Here is a 17,967-nt window from a genome sequence, read left to right on the forward strand (position 1 = left end):
GAAAAATTAGCTCAAAACATACAAAATACAATTATTCCTAAGAAACTTTTTGTGTATTAATTTATATTTACAACATTTAAATTTTTTATACTTTATATATTTTAAAAGCTCAAAAAATTCAAATTTCAATTTTGGGTCATTTAGGTGATTCATATCGTGGGTTATATTCACTTTATATTTTATGATTCACATTTAAATGCCGGTTTATATATATAATTTTTTTAATTCACATTAGTTTAAAATTTATTAGAAAAGTTATTAATCCTAATAAATTTATGCTTAGTATTTTTAATTAAAAATATTATTTCCTAAAAAAATTTATTATCCTCCCCCCCCCCAGACCAAATTCCTGCGTACGCGCCTGCACATAGTGTACAAGATAAATAAGAGGCGAATTAAGAAATTTAGAAATATTCAGATCCTTTAGCCATGGCATACTACCCACTAATATTTTTTTAGGAGAAAATATGACATTTTAATATATTATTAGAATGATCTCTAAAAAATATTAGAGGAAATTGATATATGAATCTAAGCGTAATTCGGATCTAGTTACCCGAGCTTCGAATAAGACAAAAGGATTTATGGTATAACTCATTTTCATTTTAAAATTATGACTCAAAATATATATTTTATAAAATGCATTCATAAAACCTGTTATCAAAAAATCGTATGGAGTTAAAGAGGTTCCCAGCATGATAATCAAAACAACTTATGAAATATTTCACTATATTAGTTTTGTAATTTTTTGGAAAATAATGAATGTATTTTTTGTAAATTTATGAATTAAATTAATTATTTATAATAAATATATATATATTTAAAATATAATTGGTCAATAATTATGTTATTTTCCAAAGATATATTTTCATTATAATTTAACATTAACAACCGCAATTCGTAGTTTATTCGTTATAATTTAACATTAAATAAGGCAATTCGAAGTTTAATCATTTTAATTTAACATTAATTACCGCAATTCGTAGTTTAGTCATTATAATTTAACATTAACAACCGCAATTCGTAGTTTAGTCATTATAATTTAACATTATATAACGACAATTCGCAGTTTAGTCATTTTATTTTAACATCATATACTGTTTAGACAATTTAATTTAACATTAAATACGGCAATTCGTAGTTTACTCATTATAATATAACATTAACAACCGCAATTCGTAGTTTAGTCATTATAATTAAACATTTAATACGACAACTCGCAGTTTAGTCATTTTAATTTAACATCATATACGGCAATTCGCAGTTTAGTTATTTTAAATTAACATCATATACTGTTTAGACAATTTAATTTAACATTATACGGCAATTCTTAGTTTACTTTAATTTAACATTAACAACCGCAATTCGTAGTTTACTCATTTTAATTTAACATTAAATATGGCAATTCGCATTTTAATCATTTTAAATTAACATCATATACTGTTTAGACAATTTAATTTAACATTAATTACGGCAATTCGTAGTTTAGTCATTTTAATTTAACATTATATAACGGCAATTCGCAGTAAAGTCATTTTATTTTAACATCATATACTGTTTAGACAATTTAATTTAACATTAACAACCGCAATTCGTAGTTTAGTCATTATAATTTAACATTAAATCAATGACCAACAGCAATTCGATGTTTAGTCCTTATAATTAAACACTAACACCCGCAATTCGTAGTTTAGTAATTTTAATTTAACATTAATTACCGCAATTCGTAGTTTATTCATTATAATTTAACATTAAATATGGCAATTCGTAGTTTAGTCATTTTAATCTTACCTTATATACGGCAATTCGTAGTTTAGTCATTTAAATTTAACATTAAATATGGCAATTCGTAGTTTACTAATTATAATTTAACATTAACAACCTTCGTAGTTTAGTCATTTTAATTTAACATAAAATACGGCAATTCGCAGTTTAGTCATTTTAATTTAACATCATATACGGCAACTCGTAGTTTAGTCATTTTAATTTAACATTATATACGGCAATTCGCAGTTTAGTCATTTTAATTTAACATCATATACTGTATAGAAAATTTAATTTAACATTAATTACGGCAATTCGTAGTTTAGTCATTTTAATTTAACATCATATACTGTTTAGAAAATTTAATTTAACATTAAATTTGGCAATTCGTAGTTTACTCATTATAATTTAACATTAAATACGGCAATTCGCAGTTTAATCATTGTTTAGAAAATTTAATTTAACATTTTATACGGCAATTCGTAGTTTAGTCATTATAATATAACATTAACAACCGTAATTCGTAGTTTAGTAATTTTAATTTAACATTAATTACCGCAATTCGTAGTTTATTGATTATAATTTAACATTAAATATGGCAATTCGTAGTTTAGTCATTTTAATTTTACCTCATATACGGCAATTGGTAGTTTAGTCATTTTAATTTAACATTAAATATGGCAATACGTAGTTTAATGATTATAATTTAACATTAACAACCGCAATTCGTAGTTTAGTCATTTTAATTTAACATAAAATACGGCAATTCGTAGTTTAGTCATTTTAATTTAACATAAAATACGGCAATTCGCAGTTTAGTCATTTTAATTTAACATCATATACGGCAATTCGTAGTTTAGTCATGTTAATTTTACCTTATATAGGGCAATTCGTAGTTTAGTCATTTTAATTTAACATTAAATATGGCAATTCGTAGTTTACTAATTATAATTTAACATTCACAACCTTCGTAGTTTAGTCATTTTAATTTAACATAAAATACGGCAATTCGAGTCATTTTAATTTAACATCATATACGGCAATACGTAGTTTAGTCATTTTAATTTAACATTATTTACGGCAATTCGCAGTTTAGTCATTTTATTTTAACATTAAATACCGCAATTCGTAGTTTAGTAATTTTAATTTAACATTAAATATGGCAATTCGTAGTTTACTAATTATAATTTAACATTAACAACCTTCGTAGTTTAGTCATTTTAATTTAACATAAAATACGGCAATTCGCAGTTTAGTCATTTTAATTTAACATCATATACGGCAATTCGTAGTTTAGTCATTTTAATTTAACATTATTTACGGCAATTCGCAGTTTAGTCATTTTATTTTAACATTATTTACGGCAATTCGCAGTTTAGTCATTTTATTTTAACATTAAATACCGCAATTCGCAGTTTAGTCATTTTAATTTAACATTAAATATGGCAATTCGTAGTTTACTAATTATAATTTAACATTAACAACCTTCGTAGTTTAGTCATTTTAATTTAACATAAAATACGGCAATTCGCAGTTTAGTCATTTTAATTTAACATCATATACGGCAATTCGTAGTTTAGTCATTTTAATTTAACATTATTTACGGCAATTCGCAGTTTAGTCATTTTATTTTAACATTAAATACCGCAATTCGTAGTTTAGTCATTTTAATTTAACATTAAATATGGCAATTCGTAGTTTACTGATTATAATTTAACCAATGATATATATAACTATAGATTGGCGATTCATTCATTCAATGCATTATAAAAGTGTCCACACATTGTAATCAGCTGTAGCGCCATTTTGTAGTTTGGTTATCCATTATTTGTCAGCAAGAAATATTAATATATAGAAAACAAGTCTAGTTTTAAAGGTGATTTATGATATAATATTTTATAGTATCTTTTATTCTTAAATTTTCATAAGACTTTTTTTTATGAAGGTGGAGTAGGTGATTATATTTAAAAAATGAATCTAAGACTAACCCACCTTTTAATTTTTTAAAATATAGTTTAACCTAATCCTGCATGGACTTATAAATCTTATGTTAATGCATCTTAGGATACATGCAAAACAGATCTTATAATATCACTATCATTTATTATTTAATTAGATAATGGGAGTGTGCTGTGTTCATAATTGTAATAAAACATATAAAATAGAATCTAATACACATATTTCTTATCATAAGTATATATATTATTTTTTATATGCAACATATTTATTACATAAAGCATTAATAAGCTACAAACATTGAAAAAAAATCCTTATTTAGTAAAAATATAGAGTTTTCTCATTTTTATTGCTAGGACAAATAATGCTTCTTCCTATTGAGTTGATAAGATTTCTATTTTGAACTTTGCCTAAATATTTTTCTGGATAAAATATTAAGTTAGCCATTTTAAAATACATATTTACTATGATACAGTTTCATTTTAAATATTTGTAAGAAATATGTAAACCATATATATATTAATAGAGGCTCTGCCAATCAACAAATTTTCACTGATTCAATACTATATTACTAATAACCGATCTGATATTTATATTGATTTTTATATACTATCTATCTTTGTATCAATGTCATAAATATATCTTATATTTTACTCATTATTATTCACCTATTTTTAAATATAGATTTCCATTAAAATCCAAAGAATTATTGGAAAAATGGTTACAGGCTATAAATAGAAAAAATTTTATGCCTAATAAATGTAGTATAATGGGGGTTTAGTGATTCCTTCATCTAGTATGTCTATATTATGCCGAATTTGTGAAAGTTCATTTAGAACTTATCAAAATGATATTAAACGTAAAAATATTATTAAAAAAATGGAAGTGTTGGTTTTTTCCACAATAATTGGTACAAATATTTTTATTGATCTTACTGAACAACATGAGATTGGTTACAGCCATTTTCAAATTCTTGTAAAATTAATTGTTCAAAGGTAATCATTTATTAGTTTTAATACTATTTTTTTTAAAGATATTTAAATATTAGATTTTTCCATTTTGCTGACTTGAGAAACCAGGAATTGAGAACTGGTATGAGGCAAAATCTTACAAAAGCAATACAATTTAATAATCAATAAGTCATGTAAATTAATATTTATATCTCTTTTATTTTTTAAAAATTATATTGTATAAAGAACAGGCCTTATATAAGATATATTATAAAAATTATGATATTATATATAATCTATGCTAATGTAAATATATTTTATTTTTTATAGGTGATGATAGAATCAAAAAGGATGAATGTTTATAATCAAAGATAATATGAATGTGAATCATCATATTGTTAAAAATACATTTTGTTTTTTTAAAGTGTACACATTTATATTTTTATATATTTATTGTATAAACCTTATTTAAATGATTTATATAATAATTTATACCCATGCAAAAAATGTTATTATTACACTATGTTTTTATTGAAAAAAAAATAAAAGATGTTTTCATTTGTCATTTATAATTAAGATGAAATAATTAAAACAAAAAAAAATTATAAATGATTATTACAATAAAAATTAAGTGAGATGAGCTCTCAACCCATCTTTTAAGATGGTTTAACTTATTTCATCTAGAACACATAATCCAAAATAATTTTTAATTGACAGGATATTTTTTTATAAAATCTTATTTTCTTAACGTAATTAATTGATCTTCATCTACTTTTAGAGTATATCTTTGGTTCATCCTTTATAATAAAATTAATAATACAAAATAAAAATAAGTTAAAAAAGTAAGAAAAAAATTAACACTGATTTCTCTTATTAGTAAAACAAAATTTGTAGATTTTATTTAATTATATCTATACAGATCTCTTTTTTTATATAAATTTTGATTATTATTTTAAGGTATAAATTACTTAACTAAAATTAAAAGTACCAGCAACTACAATAAATATCGATGCATCATTTTTATTTATTAATAAAATATGAATCATAAAATATTATTATATTTAATAATAAGGATTCCATAAATGAACAATAAGTGGATAGTAAGATTTTTTTTGAAACATCAAGTAAATTTGATAAAATTATAAAAACTAATTTTATAAGAAAAATTAACAAATATATATAAAAAAATAAATGATTTTGATATATGCAATTAATATGTATAAAATAAATTAGATTTTCTAATAAATAATTGGGGGGTTAATAATTGAGGAATGTTTAAAAATAAATTTATTTTTATAATAATATTAATCAAGTAGATAAATTAACTTAAAACTGATTGAAAGAAGTATTTTCTTGATTGAGTCATGTGATAAGTTTTTTTGGCAATTAAATATAGGCAGTGGACTTTATTTGGTTGAATATTTGAGGGTGTATTAGATATAAGTATGGAATATTTTGTATGGGTATAATTTTGGTGATTTTTGTTTCAGTGATATTGTAGCAATCTATGTTTCTGAATAATTTCTGGGTGAAAGTAATTTAATGATATTATATACTACTATTGGATTAAATGTTGAGTTTTTTTATTTTATAGAATACCAATGTAATTTAATTGAAGATCAGTTGAGGTTAGGATTCATTCGATTATTTTACATAATTACATTATTAACAAATTATTAGATATAAAATTGTTAAATTTTTAAAAATTAGTATTATTATTGAGGCATTTGATCAACGTACAAGCTACAAAATGGCGCTACAGCTGATTTCAATAGGTGGACGTTTTTTTATGCATGATCGCCAATCTATAGTTATATATATCATTGAATTTAACATTAACAACCGCAATTCGTAGTTTAGTCATTTTTATTTAACATAAAATACGGAAATTCGCAGTTTAATCATTTTAATTTAACATCATATACTGTTTAGAAAATTTAATTTAACATTAATTACGGCAATTCGTAGTTTAGTCATTTTAGGTTAACATTATATACGGCAATTCGCAGTTTAGTCATTTTAATTTAACATGATAAACTGTTTAGAAAATTTAATTTAACATTAAATTTGGCAATTCGTAGTTTAGTCATTATATAATTAAACATTAAATATGGCAATTCGCAGTTTAGTCATTGTTTAGAAAATTTAATTTAACATTTTATACAGCAATTCGTAGTTTAGTCATTATATTATAACATTAACAACAGCAATTCGATGTTTAGTCCTTATAATTAAACAATAACACCCGCAATTCGTAGTTTAGTAATTTTAATTTAACATTAATTACCGCAATTCGTAGTTTATACATTATAATTTAACATTAAATATGGCAATTCGTAGTTTAGTCATTTTAATCTTACCTTATATACGGCAATTCGCAGTTTAGTCATTTTAATTTAACATTAAATATGGCAATTCGTAGTTTACTAATTATAATTTAACATTAACAACCTTCGTAGTTTAGTCATTTTAATTTAACATAAAATACGGCAATTCGCAGTTTAGTCATTTTAATTTAACATCATATACGGCAATTCGTAGTTTAGTCATTTTAATTTAACAATATTTACGGCAATTCGCAGTTTAGTCATTTTAATTTAACATCATATACTGTATAGAAAATTTAATTTAACATTAATTACAACAATTCGTAGTTTAGTCATTTTAATTTAACATCATATACTGTTTAGAAAATTTAATTTAACATTAAATTTGGCAATTCGTAGTTTACTCATTATAATTTAACATTAAATACAACAATTCGCAGTTTAGTCATTGTTTTGAAAATTTAATTTAACATTTTATACGGCAATTCGTAGTTTAGTCATTATAATATAACATTAACAACCGCAATTCGTAGTTTAGTAATTTTAATTTAACATTAATAACCGCAATTCGTAGTTTATTGATTATAATTTAACATTAAATACGGCAATTCGCAGTTTAGTCATTGTTTAGAAAATTTAATTTAACATTTTATACGGCAATTCGTAGTTTAGTCATTATAATATAACATTAACAACCGCAATTCGTAGTTTAGTAATTTTAATTTAACATTAATTACCGCAATTAGTAGTTTATTGATTATAATTTAACATTAAATATGGCAATTCGTAGTTTGTCTTTTAATTTTACCTCATATACGGCAATTGATAGTTTAGTCATTTTAATTTAACATTAAATATGGCAATTCGTAGTTTACTGATTATAATTTAACATTAACAACCGCAATTCGTAGTTTAGTCATTTTAATTTAACATAACATACGGCAATTCGTAGTTTAGTCATTTTAATTTAACATAAAATACGGCAATTCGCAGTTTAGTCATTTTAATTTAACATCATATACGGCAATTCGTAGTTTAGTCATGTTAATTTTACCTTATATACGGCAATTTATTCATTTTATTTAATCATTATATACGGCCGTAGTTTACTAATTTTAATTTATCATTAAATACGGCAATTCGAAGTTTAGTCATTTTATTTTAACATTAAATACCGCAATTCGCAGTTTAGTCATTTTAATTTTACATAAAATACAGTTCGTAGTTTAGTCATTTTAATTTAACATTATATACGACAATTCGCAGTTTAGTCATTTTAATTTAACATGATAAACTGTTTAGGAAATTTAATTTAACATTAAATTTGGAATTCGTAGTTTAGTCATTATAATTAAACATTAAATTCGGCAATTTGCAGTTTAGTCATTGTTTAGAAAATTTAATTTAACATTTTATACAGCAATTCGTAGTTTAGTCATTATAATATAACATTAACAACCGCAATTCTTAGTTTATTCATTTTAATTAAACAATAACACCCGCAATTCGTAGTTTAGTAATTTTAATTTAACATTAATTACCGCAATTCGTAGTTTCTTCATTATAATTTAACATTAAATATGTCAATTCGTAGTTTACTAATTATAAATTAACATTAACAACCGCAATTCGTAGTTTAGTCATTTTAATTTAACATAAATTACGGCAATTCGCAGTTTAGTCATTTTAATTTAACATCATATACGGCAATTCGTAGTTTAGTCATTTTAATTTAACATTAAATACCGCAATTCGTAGTTTATTCATTTTATTTAATCATTATATACGGCCGTAGTTTACTAATTTTAATTTATCATTAAATACGGCAATTCGAAGTTTAGTCATTTTATTTTAACATTAAATACCGCAATTCGCAGTTTAGTCATTTTAATTTTACATAAAATACAGTTCGTAGTTTAGTCATTTTAATTTAACATTATATACGACAATTCGCAGTTTAGTCATTTTAATTTAACATGATAAACTGTTTAGGAAATTTAATTTAACATTAAATTTGGAATTCGTAGTTTAGTCATTATAATTAAACATTAAATTCGGCAATTTGCAGTTTAGTCATTGTTTAGAAAATTTAATTTAACATTTTATACAGCAATTCGTAGTTTAGTCATTATAATATAACATTAACAACCGCAATTCTTAGTTTATTCATTTTAATTAAACAATAACACCCGCAATTCGTAGTTTAGTAATTTTAATTTAACATTAATTACCGCAATTCGTAGTTTCTTCATTATAATTTAACATTAAATATGTCAATTCGTAGTTTACTAATTATAAATTAACATTAACAACCGCAATTCGTAGTTTAGTCATTTTAATTTAACATAAATTACGGCAATTCGCAGTTTAGTCATTTTAATTTAACATCATATACGGCAATTCGTAGTTTAGTCATTTTAATTTAACATTAAATACCGCAATTCGTAGTTTATTCATTTTATTAAATCATTATATACGGCAATTCGTAGTTTACTAATTTTAATTTATCATTGAATACAGCAATTCGCAGTTTAGTCATTTTATAACATTAAATACGGCAATTCGCAGTTTAGTCATTTTAATTTTACATAAAATACGGCAATTCGTAGTTTATTCTATTTAATATAACATTATATACAATTCGTAGTTTAGTCATCCAATTTTCCATGATTTTATCTAAATTTAACATTAATTTATGCAATTCGTAGTTTAGTCATGGCAATTCGCAATTTACCTGGCAATTCGTAGTTTATAGCAATTCGTTCTTTAGTCTAGCCCATCAGAAATAATAAATATATTTAATTTTAATTATTAATCTTATTTCAAAAAGGCAATGATGGAGAAGATAGATGTGAAGCCATGCTCTTCGTTGCTTAGATTACAGAATAATTTTTCAGTTAATTCAGCAGTAAATGAATTGAGCCTTATCAGTTTATATTACAATTTATCAACTAAATGTAATGTTTATTTTTTAGTTGGGGAGGAAGACCTTTTTCAAAGGTTGTTAAAATCATTTCAGGGGCATCTTTTAGAAGATTATTTGCCTAGAAAAGTTATTGGGGATGGCAATTGTTTTTATCGTTGCTTGTCTCTAGCAATTTTTGGTCATGAGGAGGAACATCTCTACACGAGACCTTGACAGCAATTGAAATAATAATTAATAGAAAGTATTATGATATAGATGATAAATTTTACAGTAGTAATAAAACAATAAGTGATGATAGAATTTCCACTACTGATTACAATCATATTTTAAATGATGCATTGATGGTAGGAGGCTGGGCACAAATGATGCATCTTTATGCATCAAGTGCAGCTTTGGGAAAAGCATTTCAATCTTATTGTCCACCTTCTAATCGTGGGATGTATAGCGCATATACCACACCAGTATAGCCGTAAGAAGAACAAGTTCAATTAACATAGTTTTTATGTGGTCGATTTTAAATTACCCCGATAAATTGGCGAATTTTAAACGAAATCATTTCTGTTACCTACAATCACTACCATCGAATCCTCCACCAATTATTAGTCATTTGTCACCCTAGAATTGATGTAGCACCATTTATATTTCCATTAATTGAAAATAATTCCCAACATATTTTTCCACCTCCAATCGAATATCCGCCTATTATTAGCTCTTTACCAACTATTTTATCTGATGATGATTTACTATTCGATTCTCCAATTTCTGTTGACAATGATTCTCCACCTATTTCACCTTCAATCAAATCCCAGTCTAGTATGAGTCATTTATCACATATTTCATCATCAGCGAATAATCCTCCATATATTTTTCAACCTCTAATCAATTCCCCATCTAGTATCGCTTTTTTATCACCCGTTTTGATGCCAGCTATCCTTAATGATTCACCATTCATATTTCCATCTTCTGTTAACAATAATTCTCGAACTATTTCATCAATTGTTAGTAGCAGCTTACCTTTTTTAGACACCGATATTATTATAAATATGTTATTGAATCCCATAAATATTCTAGAATCAATACCAACCGGTATCAAAAACAATGTTATATTTACAATAAGTAATAAAGAGAATATGGTTTTGAAAGAAAGGGGTAAAAAATTAGTGTATAACGATGATTGTGGCGCGTGGACTGGTACATCCATAGGTACAACAAAATATTATTATAGTATAAATATCAATGATAATACAATTAGCAGTGGTCTCTGGTTATTAAGGATGGCTTATTTGGCAAGTCCACCACAAAACGATATAATCATATATTTATTGCAGCAAAACCACAACCAAATCCTCAGGATTTAGTCATTTAAAATCGTTATTATACAAAATTGAAAAATTGTGAAACGTATAAAAGAAGAATATGCTATTTAGATAAATATTTAAATAGCTCAGTTCATCTTATTCAATCTATATTTATAGTTGAATACAGTGGCGTAGCTACGGGGGTGGTTTTCGGGTTTGGACCCCTCCCAGAGCAAAATTTTTTTTTTAGATTATACGTGTAAAAGTGACTTTATATCAAATAAATACCATTAATATTTATATTTTTCTGGTTTTGATGTTTGTGGAAGGATATTATATTACTATTGAAATTATTCTGGATAGTATTATTATAAAGTCATTGAGAATAACCTACTAAATTATAATAACATATTATTGATGCATTTAAAATATATATTTATTATATATTATCGAAAATATAGTTATGCTTTGTAAGATAAACCCGGCCGAAGGCCGAGCAAAAGGGCCGAAGGCCCGTTAAAGGGGGTCTGGGGGGCGAAGCCCCGCAGGCTTTTATATGTATGGACCACCTCAAAGGAAAATTCCTAGCTACGCCACTGGTTGAATACATAGGAACATATCCAGGGTTGTTTCCACATGGAAACAACAGAAACTACTCAGGGGTTTATAGTCGTACCCCAGTATGTATAATGCGACAAATTAAGGAAAAGGTAGTGCATCAGCCTCCAAAAGACGTGTACCAAGATTTAATAGCTAATGAAGAAAATTATTTTACTCCCAGAGATATCAAACAAATTCGTAATATACAATTTAACGAATTGCATAAAAATGATTCTTGTTATTTGAAAAATTTTTCTGACCAGATAAATGAATTACTAAAAAATATTTATAAATACCTAATATTAAAAAAATATATATAAGCCCAGACAGAGTATGTTCGCTAATATTATATACTAGTTTAATGTTAGATAATATTAAATATATTTGTTCTCAAGACTTTCCTAGTATTATAGGTGTTGATAAAACTTATAATTTAGGTCCCTTGTTTGTGACGACAACAGTTTTCAAGAATCAAGTGATCATGTCTAAATATTCACAGGATCATCCTATATTCTTTGGTCCTATATTTTTGCATGGCAGCTCTGATTATGAAACTTTTAACATTTTCTTTTCGCACTTGGAAGGCGTCTTCAAAAAAAATAAAATAAATGTTTAAAATCTTATATTCGGCAGCGATGAGGAGCTAGGTTTAATAACTTCGTTAAGAAAGAATTTTAGTAATTCTACTCATATATTATGCACCTATCATATGAAAAAGAATCTAAATTTATTTTTACAGGATAAAGAGGGAATGGATTCAAGGACAAGGGAAGATATTGTAACTAAAATTTTTGGCAAAGAAGGACTTGTATTTTCATTAATCGATAAAATCTTCGGAGAAAAGGTTGAAAAACTGCGAGATTATTGTAGAGATAAACAGTTTATTAAATTATTGAAACATATAGATGTCAGTTTAAAAAATAATTTATTTTTATATGTATATTTACCTTTAAAAAATAAGGTGATATCCTATCTTTATACTAACAATAACTGCGAATCTTTAAATAATGTGTTAAAAATAAAGTTTAACCGAGATTCTACAACACCTGTGCATATGATGGTCAATAAAATTTATGAATTAAGTTTAGCACAAGAAAAAGATTTTGAATGAGCCCTTCTTGGTATGGGAAATTATTATTTAACGAAAAAGACCCCCTCCCCTCCCCATGGATCAATCCTGGCTACGCCACTGGTTGTTCCTGCATATTTTCCAAATGGGCAACTAATCTTTCTTTTACCATCATATTTTGTGGCAGATTAATATAAGGCCAATTAAGTTTAAATTTAGGGTGAATCATGGCTGCCAAAATGTTACTGTCTTCATACAGTGAAGGAAATCTATATTATGAAATGATAATTAATTTATTATTAAATAAGTGTTCATTTTATTCATATAAATCAAATCAAGTATCTGCAAAACTTAACCCTTTTAAATTTTACAGTTAAGTCTGGTACATCATCTGTATGGTATTTATTTATATTAGGGTTATATCATAAATATTGATTAAATGTAAACTTAATACTTAATATACAAATAAATTAACATTTTAATGTATTTACAAAGAATATTAATCAAAATATTAGCTTAAAATTCAAATACTGATAATATAAAATAATTGCATAAAAAATTATTACCTTTATCACCTCTAAGAACATTATCTACAAGGGGCTAACAATACCGCAGGCAGCTAAATTTCGTTAATTTATCTATCAATATCGATAGAACGGGAGTTAGATATCCCTGCTCCATATTATCCTCCCGTTCCAAGATTTTTAACGAGATCGCCAAAGGTTCCATAACCTATAAAATTTAAATTTATTTAGAGAATATCATTGTATTACTGTTACATACTCTTTAACAAAAAACATTCCTCTTGCCTAAACATTGCAAATCCAATTTGATCACATACTTGTTCTACTTCTGAAAACTTTTCAGAAAGCATCTTATCTATTAATTTTATGGATTGGTAATAAGAATTCCATCTTGTCTTGTTGGGAGCTATTAAATATCTTCCCAATTTCTCCAATAAAATATCTGCCATTTTTGACGACATATTTTGTTTATTAACTAAAGCAAAACATTTTGCAAAAGTGGATCTAGATATTCGTTTGTAATTGAGATCACTATCTGCCATCTCCGCATCTGTTGTTGCAATAAGGTTAAGATTATGGCAACAACAACGTTGATGTTGTGGTAGGCTGATAGTAGGAATAATGGGTCATCAACGGATAATATGTCATCCAAATTTATCAATTACATATCCTCACTACTATCTTCTTCATTTTCTCCAAAATCTCTAGAAAAAATAAATTTATTTAAATATTTTTTGCTAAATATAAATATTACTTAAATGTCTTGACAAAGTTGGTTCCATTGTCACTCACCATCTTCACCACCTTATTATGAATTTTATAGAACTTGTGGATACCCATGATATCGTTGGCCAAAACATAATATGTTTGCCTCCCAATTATCCTCTTCAGTGTCAAAGCGGCTGACCTTCTCTTGAGGGTTAACGGATCCAGCCAATGTGCAGTAAGTCCAATAAAAGCCCTAATAAAATAAACATTATAAAATTCATATAAATATAATATACCTTCGATGACCACTCCAACAATCAGCAGTGGTGCATGCATAAGAAACTTCACAAATCTCTTATAAGATTTGTCGTCATATAAGAGAAGGAAGTAGATATCCTATTGCCCAGTGTTTGGCGACAAATAATTTTTGTGGCAGGAGAAAAAGTTTTAATCATTTTTTCAAATGAAGGATCATCAACCAGAGACAGTGGTTGGAAGGTGTTAATAATAAAATCCATGATAACCTTATCTGCTGTTTTTCGCGATACAGCTGGAATGTTTAGATTGTTAAAATTTAATTTAGATTGTCTGGATTTGCAACAAGAACCACTTTGGTTTTGCAGTGATATATTTTTTTGTGTAGAGAATTCGTTGAGGTGTTTGGTAATCTCATTTCTAAATTCACTGTGCTTCTTTTTCTTTATAAAAGAAAAAAATAGTATGTATCAAAGTTGAATGAAAATAACTTCTCCTGAATCAAATTTCATTTTTAAAATTTTCTATGGAAATTTAAAGTTAAAAAAAACAATGTACAGGCTGAATGTAAAACCTATATAAACAAAAAAATGATAAAGGGTTCAACAAATTTTGTTAAACATATTAAAGTATGTTTTGTTAGTGGTTAAAAGGGGGTAAGTTATCTTAAAAATTTAAGTTTACAATATTGTTTATCATTATTAAATGTTGACCAAGATGATATGGGCCAAAGATTTTGATAAAGTATTTTCCTATTATGAATATAATGAGGCTTTTTGGCATTTAAGAACTTATGGATTGAGTCAAATGATACAAAAAATACTTTCTATTCAAAATATATTATTAAAAAAAGCCCTAAAAATGTTGTCAAGAGGATTATATAATCAAGCTCAAACTGAAACTATAATACTAATTGATTAGATTTAACATATTATAATAAAGAAATAATAGAATAGATATTTCTTTTTCTTTTGGTGAAACATTGCTAAGTTCAATACAAATAACATTGAACTGGATGTTTTAATTATATTAAAGAAAGTCAAAATACATTATAAAGGCGTAATTATTAGTTATTACACTTCCATTTATTATAAATACTCTTCTTTTGAAAATTAAACTAATATAATAGTAACATTAAAAAATAAATGCATAATTATTTTATATAAATAACAAAACCAAGATTAACTCTTCATCAAATATTTTATTAATTATACTGTATCTAATAATTCATTTCTTTATAAAGAATCTGTGTCTAGATTCTATTTCTGTAGGATCTGCTCAACTCAGGAATGTAATAAATTAAATTTAAACACGTTGACATTAAGATTATCAAATAAAAAAAATTTAAAAGAATTACTTGTAAATGTCTCTTTAAGTTCGAAGATGATATTTTGGAAGATGATATTATCTCTTACAGAGACGGCATTTGGTACTGATCATATTATAAGAGTTGCTTTCATCCATTTCACATAAAGTAAAATACTTACGTAATTTCAAAAATGGTAAAAGATTCTCATTCTCACTTATATCTGCTGTTACATCAATAGTAGAAGCAATAGAATCTTCTAAATTTATAATGGACATTTACATTTAACTATTAAAATAAATATTAATATATTATTATATATTTATATTAAATAACTTGTAAGAGCTCTAAATCTCGTAAATAAGAAATGAATAAATATAGCTATAAAATAAATGGTGGAATGGAAGTTGATATAATATGAAGATAGATATTTTTTTAAAAAATAATATTTTAATTTAATTTTCAAAATTTTTATTTTATTTATTGCTTTTTAAGTAAAAAATTAATTTTTAAAAAGATCGGGATCGAATTTTAAACAAAATGATCTCGATCCTCAATTTAAGTCAGAATCATAAATCTCGTAAAATTGACAAATTTGCGATCGAATCCAGGTTCGTCGATCTTTTGATTCGATCTTTTAACAACTCTGTCAACTTGCAACATTTTAAAACATTTAAGGGTATATAGAAACTAAATAAATGTTAACAATTGTAATTTTAAATTAAGAGAAAACATCAAACACTATTAATGAAAAAGAGGAAAGAAAATATATTGAAGAAAATATTGGACTAGGTTCATAGTCCACTGATATTTTTGCCAAGAGGCCTCAGACTTTAACCCAAACTACTTTAGATGATATAATAACTGCTTTTATTATAGCTAGCATTCAGCCATTTTCAATTGTTTAAAATCCTTTATTTATAAAAATGATCAAAACATTAGCTCTACAAAAAAATATAATTTGCCGATAGATAGTGGTTGGTAGAATTTCCCAAAGATGGGAAAATGAAAGAAAGAAATCATAAAAAGTTTAATAGAACCATCGCTAATATGCAAAACAGCAGATTGTTAGAGTGCCTATCGCCGGTATAGCTAATATTTATATTTGTATAATAATTAATTAAGAAAAATTATTTGAGCAATTTTAAGAAATGTTAATTTTTAGTTGATACATAGAAGTCACTGAACACTATATAGATACAACAAATTTGAAAAGAAAAAAATGTAAAGAATGACTGGTAGTCATACATACAGCGTCTACATGAGCGGGAGGGGTAGGAACAATTCGCATCCTGTTTTTTGAGAAGGGGGGGTAGGGGGTAGGCTGCTTTAATGGGGGTAAGATAAATATTTTGGGGGTTATCTATTAAATTTTGAGATGAAATCAATGATATATCATTGGATGAAATAGGACAAAATTTATTGGTGTAAAAATTAATACTTTTATCATAGTATTATTATAATACGATACATCGACCAAATCTATATATTGCAAACAATCATTCACATTGTTTTCCAAATAAAACTTTCTGCTATCCTTTTAAATGTAATTTAAAAGGTCTAGATATTTCAGCAAGCTCATAATGCCATAATAAATAATTCATTGTAAATAATGGAGGTTTTAATTGAATTTATTATCTAAAAAATAAATTCTTTATATTCACAAAATATCGATAGTTGGTAGTAGAGATAGATTAATTTGCAGGGATCCAACCCGAAACGAATATCGGTTCAGGTTCGGATAAAAATAACGGTTCAAGGTTCAGATTCGGTTCGCAAAAAAATATCGGTTCGGTTCGAACCTCTAAAAACCGGTTTGAACATTTTTGTATTCAAACCTACTTTAGGATTATGTATAAGGAAATTTTTTTTTTATTTCATAATTAAAATAAAAACCTTCATTTTTATTAATTGCACATTATAAAATAATATTTAATTTATAAATATAACAAATAAATATATCAATGAATTATTTTAATAAGAACAATCACTTAAAATTTTTTTATTAAGCCGCACAATTAATATATTTTTAAAATTCGTCTCACTTAAATTATATCTATAAGGAGATAATATAAATTTAATTGTTGAAAAACATCTTTCCACACTAACTTGGGTAGCTGGCATTGCCAGTATGATATCACATTTGATGTGTCATTTATAATACTATATGTAAATAATTTATATATTAGATTTAATTTTTTTCTACGTATTATAATTATAAGCTTAATATATTTAAAAAATGTTGTAAAATGGCAATAGACTAAAGTTTATAAAAATTATGACT

General features: G+C 25.4%; 1 long non-coding RNA gene across 1 annotated transcript; it reads left to right on the top strand.

Annotated features, from left to right (window-relative positions):
* Positions 1–3,533: 3,533 nt before the first annotated feature.
* Positions 3,534–5,191, top strand: LOC135932041 (uncharacterized). The gene is made up of 4 exons (XR_010573263.1): positions 3,534–3,640; positions 4,405–4,715; positions 4,754–4,864; positions 5,001–5,191. It is a non-coding gene; the product is annotated as an uncharacterized LOC135932041 (long non-coding RNA).
* The last annotated feature ends 12,776 nt before the right edge of the window (positions 5,192–17,967 follow it).

This window comes from Gordionus sp. m RMFG-2023, chromosome 1, assembly GCF_954871325.1.
Source record: "Gordionus sp. m RMFG-2023 chromosome 1, tfGorSpeb1-WG-v2, whole genome shotgun sequence".
NCBI lineage: Eukaryota > Metazoa > Nematomorpha > Gordioida > Chordodea > Parachordodidae > Gordionus > Gordionus sp. m RMFG-2023.